Source organism: Lampetra planeri, chromosome 48 (genome assembly GCF_965212315.1).
Source record: "Lampetra planeri chromosome 48, kcLamPlan1.2.h2, whole genome shotgun sequence".
Taxonomy (NCBI): domain Eukaryota; kingdom Metazoa; phylum Chordata; class Hyperoartia; order Petromyzontiformes; family Petromyzontidae; genus Lampetra; species Lampetra planeri.
Window position 1 is genome coordinate 4,583,055 of NC_136154.1, and position 11,199 is coordinate 4,594,253.

Genomic DNA, 11,199 nt, shown 5'->3' on the forward strand with positions numbered 1-11,199 from the left:
TTAAGCATTATTTGTATTAATATTGTGCGTTTAGAATGTTATTAGTATCTTTATGTATTACTATCCGTTGTTTAAATATGATAAAGTAGGTTTTTTGGGTGAAAAAGGGTAACTTTCGATGCTATCGGTAACAAATGAACCTTTTAATGTGTATTTGCAATACTCGCTTAACGACCAAACCACTTTCCTGGTTTCATGGAACTAATTATTGTCGTTAAGAGTGGTTCTACTCTATATCAGTATTGAGCAGATATATTTCTTTAACGAACTGTGATATATTAAAACATGCATTGACTTAATAAAATCAAAACTGTGAAGGAAAATAGCACCAGTTTAACACGTACAGTAGGCTCTCGCGGCCAATGTTATCTATAAGAGGTTATTTTGGGTTATCCCGCTATTTAAGACCAAAACAGGAGGAGAATTTCTTCACAACCCTGGTCGTGGCCTGATGATAGTGGTTGTAATTACCAGCGAAACATCACGGTACTCGAATTTTAAATGTTGTGAGTTTACTCTCCAACAATCAACCGGTGTGCTGAACTAGTGTAGGGCTGTTACGGGAGGGCTGTAAGTGCATACGATCCAATGGGTAACAAACACAGTGGGCGGAGTTACGGGAGTACACGGGGGGGGTGCCCGCAGCGACGTCCGCATCAGGCAGCCTGGGGGGTTGTGATCCTGTTGGGGGGTATAAAGGGGGAGGACAAAGAGAGCTCGGGGCTCAGTCTGGGAACGAAGGAGGAAGAGTGAAGATCCTCTAGCTAGAGCCCTGGACTCCCCTCGACGCCGCCCTTGTCAGGGCTGCAGAGGAGCGAGCCAGAGGCGTGGTTCCGTGAACCAGGGTTAGACCCTGGGACTCCGGAGACCGTAGCCCGACTCACCAGTGTCGGGCCAGTTAGCCTCCCCTAGCTCGTTAGAGGAGGACTTGGGGATAGGTGAGATTAGCTAGGGGGTATCCCCAGTTATCCGGGTGAGGGGGCCGCTACCCCCTCTAGTGTTGTCCTGTACCGATAAGCTGAAATAAATATACGTGTGCCTCAACCTGGGTGTCCAGCGTCTTCACCGGTACTTCATCTGGTGTCAGAAGTACTACGGACATGGAAACACGTCAGACAGCTCGAGCCAGAGTACCGGAGGAGGACACTGCTGAAGTCGTTGAGCCCGAGGCGGCTCACCAAGACATGGCGCAGCCGGGGGCCGACGCCTTCCTACCGGGGCATCGGCATGAAGAGGGGCCGCAGCCAGACGCGCTACGGCTGGCTCACGAGAGACTGGCGGAGCTACTGTACGCCGCTGCCGCCACGCTGGAAAACATCACGCGGCTGGGGGCTGGTGGTCCACCACGGGGCGAGGGGAGTCGTCAACCTGAGCGCCTTCCCGCCATTTCTGAAAACTCAAACTTTGAATTTCCCGCCATCGTCACGGCAGCTGCGGAGGGCGTGGCCGGGCTCAACCTTGGGTCCGACACCGCTCTCGCCGGGACAGCTGCGTCATCTCCAGCGGAGGGAGCGTCATCACATCCGCGACAGGCGATTCCATCTGCCATTCGCGCCGACGCACAGCCGAGTCCCGGGGATAGCAGCCTACAGACGTCCAAGGCGAACGCTGCGCTACAACAACGGCTGCCTCCGCTGAAAGAATTTGTTGGTGCAGAGGGCGACTGGGGCGGCTTCCAGCGACGCTTCATCGCCCACCAAGAAATGGCAAGGTGGTCCGACGATGAAGCCCTCTGCGCGCTGCCGGCGCTCCTCGACGCAGACGCGCTCGCCGCCCTCACATCGGCGCCGAAAGAGAAGCGGTCTACTCTGCCGAAGGCACTACAGCTGCTGGCCGGGGTCTATGGACCTTCAGCGGAATGCAGAGAGCGGTTCTACGAGCGCAAGCGGGGTGAGAAGGAGTCGCCCCTGGCATACAGGACGAGCCTCCTAGCGCTGGCTAAGACGGCTTTTCCCCGTATGGACGACGATGGCGTGGACGCGATGGTCACGGAGAAAATACTCCTCCTGGCAGACGACCTGGACATCGCTGTCGTCGCACAGGAGGACGCCGAGATGACCTCTCTTCAGGCGGCGCGCCTCCTTCACGCCAACCTTCTGTCCCTGCGGCGGAAAGCCAGCAGGGCATCGGCAGGGCGTGCGGTGGCTGCAGCCACCCTTCCGACGGAGGAGCTCTTCGCCGTCGACCATCGACGGCAACAGGCGCAAGAAGTACGGTCGGCCCGGGACGGGTCAAGCCGTTTCAACCGCCCGTCGTCTCCACCGGGGCTCCCGCGGTGTTTCAACTGCGGCGTCCGGGGCCACGTCGCCTCGGGGTGCCGCTCTCCTCGACAGCGCGGGACGACGGCTCGACGGGACGCCGGGCCTCCTCCTCCCAAGCTCCAGCAACATGACCCGGCGAGTCGCGGCACCACACATGTTTGGCCAAAGCACCTACCCGTTGCACGCTCTCGCACCACAACAAACGGGGGGCCGATGTCGCGTTGCGTGGGGCCAACGCGGATCACTGCGGGGACTCAAATCGAGCCCAAACAGTGGTCCGTGTTGGCCCATCGCGTGGTAGCCGCGTCGTCAGGGTCGTCGGCCGTAGTCGGACACATTGACGGGGTAGAAGTACGCATCTTGGTCGATACGGGGGCATCGGCGACAATCATTTCGGAATTAATTTACAATATTCTGCCCGTACAAAGCCGGCCTTTACTGCCGGTTAACGTCCCATTCTATGCCGCTAACGGGGGCTCTCTCGGCATCATGGGACAGATTCGAGCGCAAATTTCTATTGGGGACATCAAATTGTCGGGGCCGATTTTCGTTTCCTCCTCGCTGGCGGTTCCGTGCCTGCTGGGGACGGATTTCTTAGGTAAAATGCCCATTCGTATTTTGATCGACCAAGGATGCATTGAGCTTCCATCGGGGCGGCGCATGGCGTTCCTGCCATCCCCTGCGGCGGCTCGGTCGGCGTTCGCGACGGTACCGGCGTTCGTCGTTGAAACTGTTCGTGTGCCGCCGGGAGCTCAAATGCTAGTGCCTCTGAAACTTCGTAAGCCCTTCGCTAAGGGCATAGGGGATCAGGGTGTTTTGCTGGGACCGTCTAGGGCCGGGGTTAATGGGCCTCATTTGATTCCGGCCCAGACCGTCGTAAGAGGGGACGGGGACCCTTTCATCGCGGTCCTAAATGTGGGATCGCAGACGGTGGTGGTTCCTCAAGGGACGGTGCTCGCTCACGCGACGCCAGTGCCCTGCGAGGAACCTGTCGCGAACCACGTTGGCACTGCTTCCCGGATGCTCCCACATTCGGACAGCGATGAAGGGTGGATCGACGCGCTTTGTGCGGGATCGACGGACCTGACAAATTCAGAGCGCCAACAGCTTAGAACGCTACTGAGGGAATTTTCCGACGTTTTCAGTCGTGATAAATATGATTTGGGTTGCACTCACCTGCTGCGTCACCATATTGACACGGGTGACAGCGCGCCAATTCGCCAAAATCCGTTTCGGTTAAGTCCCGCCGAAAAGGACCATGTCAAATCGGCTGTTGATGACATGTTAGCCGCCGACATCATTTCTCCCTCCACCAGCCCGTGGGGAGCGCCGATCGTCCTGGTTAAAAAGCAGGACGGCTCGTTGCGGTTTTGCGTGGATTTTCGGCGCCTTAATAAAATTTCGGTTGCCGACGCATACCCGCTCCCACGGATGGACGAATCGCTGGACGCTTTGGCGGGAGCGCGATTCTTCTCCACACTAGATTTACTTTCGGGATTCTGGCAGCTTCCTCTGGACGATGATTCTAAACCTAAAACTGCTTTCCGTACACCGCACGGCCTGTTCCAATTCAACCGGTTGCCGATGGGCTTACACTCAGCGCCGGCAACTTTCCAGCGATTGATGGAATTGGTTTTGGCTGGATTGCAATGGGAATCGTGCCTGATTTATTTGGATGACGTTATTGTCTTTGGTAAAACTTTTGATGAACATCTCCAGAGGTTGCGGGCGGTTTTCCTAAAGATGCGGGCTGCTAATTTGAAATTTAAGCCCCAAAAATGCCATTTGTTACGCGAGTCGGTGCGTTATTTAGGGCACATCGTAGGGCGCTCGGGTATTGCTACCGATCCCGCCAAAACGCAGTGTGTCAGCTCCTGGCCGACTCCCACCTCGGTGGGAGAGGTCAGGAGTTTTATTGGCTTCGCATCATATTACCGACGCTTCGTCGCTAATTTTGCAACAATTGCCAAACCCCTACACGCGTTAACATCTAAAGGGGTTCGGTTCCACTGGGGTCAGGATGAGGAAGCTGCTTTCTGCTCCCTTCGGGACGCGCTGGTGAAGGCTCCTCCCTTGATTTACCCAGATTTTTCGAGGCCGTTTTTGCTCGACACCGACGCGAGCAACACGGGTATTGGAGGCGTGCTTTCCCAGGTGGTTGACGGCGTGGAACGGGTGGTCGCGTACGGCAGTCGGGTGTTGTCTCCAACGGAGCAAAGATATTGTGTCACCCGTAGGGAACTGTTGGCAATTGTCTATTTCATCCAACAGTATCGCCCATATCTGTACGGTCGGCATTTCACCGTCCGCACAGATCATGCGGCACTGCAGTACGCCCTGAAGGTTCAACAGCCATCGGGACAATTGTCCCGATGGCTGGAGGTCCTCCAGGATTTCAGTTTTGAAACCACTTATCGTAAGGGCGTTCGCCACACCAACGCTGACGCTCTGTCACGGATGCCAACCGCCTCCGAATGCGCATGTCTCCTGGGGTCGGGGCGTTGCAAGCCAGTGGGGGACGTGATGGTTCCGGTCCTGGCGGCGGCCGCCGACGATGAAACGGTAGTCCCCATTGATATCGCCGAACAGGGGAGAGATTCCCTGCTTGGATTGCCCGTTGATGAATGGGGGCGCCTCCAGTTGGAGGATGCCTCCCTCCTCGCGTTGCGTCGTCGCGCCGGGGAGAGGGGGCGTGTGACGGGTCATGCCGACGCATGGGAAACCCATGCGGGCTTGCTTATGCATTGGGACGGGAAATCCCAGCGTCACCGGCTGGTGGTCCCTTCTGGCCTACGAGGTAAGGTGGTGTGGGCTGCTCATGAGCGCCTCCTCCACCTAGGTACCCAGAAAACACTCGCCTTGCTTCAGCTGAATTTTTTTTGGCCGGGTATGACAAGGGATGTCGCTGATCTGTTGGCGGCATGCCCTCAGTGTGCGCAGCGCAAACCACCGGCACGGGAGTCGAACCCGCCCTTACAATCCATCCAGGTCTCCAGAATAAATGAACTGGTCGCACTGGATATTCTGGGGCCATTCCCCGCCACCTCCAGGGGAAATAAATATTTGCTTACTGGGGTCGAATATTTTACGCGCTGGCCTATGGCCTGGCCCCTGGCGAATCAGTCGGCAGCAGCCATCGTCGACGCCTTTGTCCAAGGTTATGTCATGGACAAAGGTGCCCCGGAGCGGTTGTTGACCGACCAGGGTAGAAATTTTTCGGGGAAACTCCTAAAACAAGTCTGTGATCTCCTGGGAACGAAAAAAATTCGAACCTCCCCCTATCACCCGCAAACGGACGGGATGGTCGAGCGTCTGCATCGCACCATCACGTCTATGTTGTCGCAGCAAGTTTCGGACTCACAGGCTGATTGGGACTTACAAATTCAAGGGGTTCTAGCGGCATACAGATTGGCTCCCCATGCTGCGACGGGGTTTTCACCTTTCTTTCTTATGTATGGCCGCGAACCCGACCCACCTGTTCGGGCACAGTTGCAGATCCCCGTGCCGCTGGGCAAATCTAAATTGGACGATCACGTTAAATTTAACCTTGACAAACTGACTGAGGCGCGGGATGCGGCGAGGCTAAATTCTGACAGGCGTCAGAAGGCGAACGAGCGCCTCAGACTGGCTCGCGCGCACGTGCTGCAGTGGAAGCCGGGGGACAGGGCATGGCTGCACTGTCCCCAGGTACCACTCGCGACCTCCTCTAAACTCGTACGCCCGTGGCGGGGCCCCGTCGAGGTTATTGAGGTTTTGAGGCCTCAGTGCGTTCGAATCCAATGGGGGAGGCGCCGGTGGTTTGTACACCCCTCGAGGCTGAAGCCGTTTGTTGCGGTGCGGGGGCCCACGCCACGCACGCGAGGCCAAGCATGTGGGGGGTCGACCGACTCGGAGGGTCCGTCGCTGCTCTCGCCTGATGTGTTGCCGGCTGTCCCACCCACAGGTGCACCGGGAATGACGGGCTCACGCCCTGGAACCCCCACAGGTGATGCCGACAGTCGCGCGACTTCAATCGCGACCTCACCTCGCATGGGACAGCCGCCACCGGATGGTCCGCCGTCCGGGGTTGCCCCGTGTGACGGGCCTGCGGCAAGAACGCGCGCTAAAATGCGCAGACTCTTATAATATACAGCAGGAAGAAAAAGAAAAAAATTTATTTTCCTTCACGTGTCATGGTTACTGTATGCTGCGTCGGTGGTGTGCTCCTTGCACACTGAGTGTGTTGTGTTGTGTGGGCGCGGTGTGTGTGTTGTGGGTGCGTTGTGTGTCGTGGGTGTGCTGTGTGTGATGGGGGAGTTCCTGGCTAGTTGTACATACGTGCTTACGGATTTCGTATTTATGCGGGGGGGGGGGTGCGTCGGACATTCCCTTCGGGGGTATGGTTGTTGTTCTTGTTGTTGTTCTTCTATTTGCATTTTGTTGAAAAAATGAGGCACACACGGGGTCGAGGGGTAATTGTTCCTTTATTTGGAATTGTTGCAGCCGGGACGGCTGCGAGCTGTAATGGGGGGGGTGATGTAGGGCTGTTACGGGAGGGCTGTAAGTGCATACGATCCAATGGGTAACAAACACAGTGGGCGGAGTTACGGGAGTACACGGGGGGGGTGCCCGCAGCGACGTCCGCATCAGGCAGCCTGGGGGGTTGTGATCCTGTTGGGGGGTATAAAGGGGGAGGACAAAGAGAGCTCGGGGCTCAGTCTGGGAACGAAGGAGGAAGAGTGAAGATCCTCTAGCTAGAGCCCTGGACTCCCCTCGACGCCGCCCTTGTCAGGGCTGCAGAGGAGCGAGCCAGAGGCGTGGTTCCGTGAACCAGGGTTAGACCCTGGGACTCCGGAGACCGTAGCCCGACTCACCAGTGTCGGGCCAGTTAGCCTCCCCTAGCTCGTTAGAGGAGGACTTGGGGATAGGTGAGATTAGCTAGGGGGTATCCCCAGTTATCCGGGTGAGGGGGCCGCTACCCCCTCTAGTGTTGTCCTGTACCGATAAGCTGAAATAAATATACGTGTGCCTCAACCTGGGTGTCCAGCGTCTTCACCGGTACTTCACTAGTAACGAATTGGCACGTTTTGTTTACATGACAAAGTCTACTAATTGGCTGTGTCGGTTGGTGGCAGGTTTAACAACACATATAAATTTAAGCCTCTTATGGAAAATAGTACTATTCAAAAAGGTGTACCTGTTATTTCTGAATGTTGAACCAGACACGGTCACATTCATTGAGAATAAGACCTTCAATCCGTACTCCTCACTGCTTTCGGATACAGTGACATTGCTCAGTGACAATGCACCGTTTAGTCTGATAACGTTCCCATGATTACCTGAAAACAAAAGCTGATGTTAAAATGTAAAAATATGCACCACTGCATGTGATTAGATGTGTATATATATACATATGGCGAGCGGTCGTGTGGCAGTTAGTACGCTGCGCTATGAACCTGGCAACCCGAGTTTGATTCCCCGCTCACGGCCACCAACACCAGTGACGATTATCTGAACCGATCCTGGGCCTCTCCTAGGTCGACTGTAGTAAACATCGCCACTAGGGAGGCAAAGGTGGCCGGGCATGGTGCTGGCCACCCACCCCCTCGTGGGCCAGAGTGCCAGTAGCCTTCACAGGTGCTGCTCGATCACAGCAATCGCCCCAACAGTCTGTTAAAGGCTATACGGAGGATCTGTATCTTAGTATATTAACCTAATGGCGGGACCCCGGGGTTCAATAAGCCCCCGGCTCTCGCATAAACTACGTTGTGACGTCATTTTATGTATGTTGAAGGCGAACGATATGAAAATCTATTTCTCTCGACGAGCTCTACGTGATGCGCTAATCAAAGTTTCAAAGTTTTGTTTATAACTTGGCGGGATGTAGTCGCCAAAAATAATAAATTACGATTTTGACTTCCGTTTAGTCGAGACCCTGGGGTCCCGCAATAAGGTTCATATACAGTAACATATAATACAGTAACATATATAATGTACCGTATACTTCTATTTTATTTTGCCCAGGTATGGACAGGCTTCATAAAGTCAAATATATTACCTGAAAACGTTGATGCGGTGATGTCTATCTCAGAACTCTGTCCCCAGGAATGGATCTCCAAACCGTAGCTCTCTGTTTGAGACATGGAGCTCTCCGTGATGAAAATTCGGAGCTCGGGGCCAGTGAAGGTCATACCTTTTGCTGCACGGGAAACCACCACGTGTTCCAGTCTTACCGTGTGCGTCATTGGACATGAAACGGTCAGATACAGTCCAGCCAAAAGGGAATTGTCTATATAAAACACACATACATGAATGCAACATTAGTATATAACACTTCCACTGCATACATATGTGTAGTGATTCATCCAAAACCGAAAGTACTCACCCGATGTTATGGACACAGCATGCATCAAGACATGGATATTCAGGAAGTAAAAAACAAGCCCCTCTGATTGGTACTGAACTGGGCCTGAAAGGGGATTGGTTAGAGGCAGGGGAAATTGAATGGATTGGAGGTAGAAATAAAACACGGAAAGATCAGGAAAACGGAGGGATGATTTACAGGGAGAGACGATAAGAATCCGTTCGAAAGGTGGGAAGGTGATTGGCTGGAGGAAAAGCGAAAGGTCAAGGAACCTTCGGGAAAGGGGCTTGAGGGACATATTAAGGGAGGAGCCGAGAGAGTTTGGGACGCTTGGAGTGAATGGAATCTTTGAAGACCGTTGTGTCTCGTGCTGGAAGAAAAACGACTCCTATTATTGAAGACTGCTGTATTGGGTGTCACTTTACATTTATATAAGCACACTCCGTGACGACCCGCATTGCCTTCTCTCCTCTTAACATCAAACTAACCTGATGGTGGGACCCCGAGCTCTCGTAATTAATTATTTTTGGTGACTCCGTCCCACCGCGCACATAAACGCCGCAACCCACCAGAAATCAATTCTCTCGTTCTTCACCGTGTACCAGTCGTTGCCAAAATTGCTGTAGTCATGAACAAAACTTTGGAACTTTGATTATCGCATCGCGTAGAGCTCGTCGAGAGGAATAAATTGCCGTATCGTTCTCTTTCAACAGACATAAAATAACATCGCAACGTAGTTTATGCGAGAGCCGGGGGCTTATGGGACCCCGGGGTCCCGCCATATTGTTAAAATAATGTCACGGGAGCCTTAACGCCCCCCCCCCCATGAGCCTAATGGCGCATGGTATTTTTGGTTTGTAAAATCGTATTGTTAACCTGAGCGGCCGCTGAGATTGAACCGTGAACCTCTGCAACAAGCGGGCCCGATGCTCTACCACTCGAACCGTTTTTGCAGATGAACGGCCCCCATTGCTTATGAATTGGCCGTGTCGGATGGAGGAGGGTTCAGCGACACACATATTTTTACACGAGCTAACCCGATATAAGATAATTATTATTAATCGCATTGGTTACGAGAGACCTACGAACAATAAATATTAGAATATATAAAAGAAAAAATATATTATTCTGATATTTTTGCACTCACCCACGTGAACAAAACGAAGGTCCACTTGAGAGCGGAAGATGGCGATGCCGTTGGTGGCGTTGAGGACCTGCAGGTGCTGGATCACAGAAACTTGACCTGGTGAAGGGATATTGCGCAACACGATTCGGGGCCGCGTAGATCACAAGCCATGCACTTTGTATTCTTAGGTTTTTTCGGTAAAGTCACGTAGGTAAAACATTAAAATTAATAAAAGTAAAATGAAATAAAAATCACGACGTTTCGGAGGCAACACAAGCTTCCGTCTTCAGGTGGAACCGTCACAGCCACGACAGCTGTATCAAGTAAATGAGAGATTGCAGGAGCTACCACTCCGTTTATATAATGGTTGGAGAAGGGGGGGGGGGGGTAAGGGCCAAATACAGCACACTTTTAATTACTATGGTAAGGTGAGGCTTAAGAGGGTGAGCCTTTGTTATGGAGAGGTACGGTTTGTGACTCAACCTGTGACAAGGAGACAACCACTAAACATGGTAAGTTAAATCTTTTTTGCATGGTTAATCACATCTTTCCAATGATTACTCAGTTTGTAACCGTCATCACGGTTGAAATTATGTCTGTGTTTGTATATTTGTATGGCTTCGTGTACAAACCTTTGATGGTAGCCAGGAGGTTTGCACAGAACCTTGGTCTCGGAAAAGACAATTTGTGCGCATTTTGTGCAGCCCAACCTTTGTGACAACCCTTCGCTGAATGAGGAATCAAACCGCATACTGCGCACGCCATTGGGGGGTTTATTTGCCCATGGCTTCGCTGTGCCGGTTGGTGAGGGGAGGGGGTTCTAGAAGGGATGGGGAGCACAGACGTCGGAGCACAGCCCGGCACGTACATTTTTTTCTGCACTGCACTCTGCTGCCCGCCAATGTATACATCGCACCCACAACCGACACACCCACTATGTTGTGTGATGGTCACCAATGTAATCTCACTATCCAGGCTCAATTCTGCTTAGCTTGCGAGCAAATAAATCTTTAAACACTTGATTTGCATTTTCTTATTTTGTTTGTCACTCTGCTTACCACCGTTTCTCTACTTTGCACTCCTATCGGGTTTGTGAGCATTGTGTTTGTTGTTGTAACGTGACGCTTTACTCGACATCTGCGAAAATGAGCTTCATAGCTCATCGGATTCCTCCTGCAGTCTAAATAAATATTCTGATTCTGAACTAACAATATTGGGGGCATACCCAGGCGAATGAACCGTAATGCAAATACAATAGCTGCGATTGAGCCAAATTAAACAGAGAACAAATTTAGCTCAATGCGTTTTTTTTTGCGAAAGTTTTCGGGGAACTCTGCTTGAGACAGTTGTGGCAAATTAATATCCTCGTTTTCAACAACTTGTGTGCGACGATCGCCGGACTGAGGCAGCTTTTTGACCGGTGCTCCAGTGAACGCTGAGCTACACGCACTTTTCGCCGGATATATTTT

General features: G+C 52.8%; 1 long non-coding RNA gene across 2 annotated transcripts; it reads right to left on the bottom strand.

Annotated features, from left to right (window-relative positions):
- Window positions 1–7,361: 7,361 nt before the first annotated feature.
- LOC144733599 (uncharacterized) lies at window positions 7,362–10,113 on the bottom strand. 2 transcript variants are annotated; one of them, XR_013588382.1, is made up of 3 exons: window positions 9,752–10,113; window positions 8,299–8,529; window positions 7,362–7,579 (listed from the first exon to the last, which is right to left on the bottom strand). It is a non-coding gene; the product is annotated as an uncharacterized LOC144733599 (long non-coding RNA). The 2 variants fall into 2 exon arrangements; XR_013588383.1 differs by lacking the exon at window positions 9,752–10,113 and adding an exon at window positions 8,626–8,684.
- Between the last annotated feature and the right edge of the window lie 1,086 nt (window positions 10,114–11,199).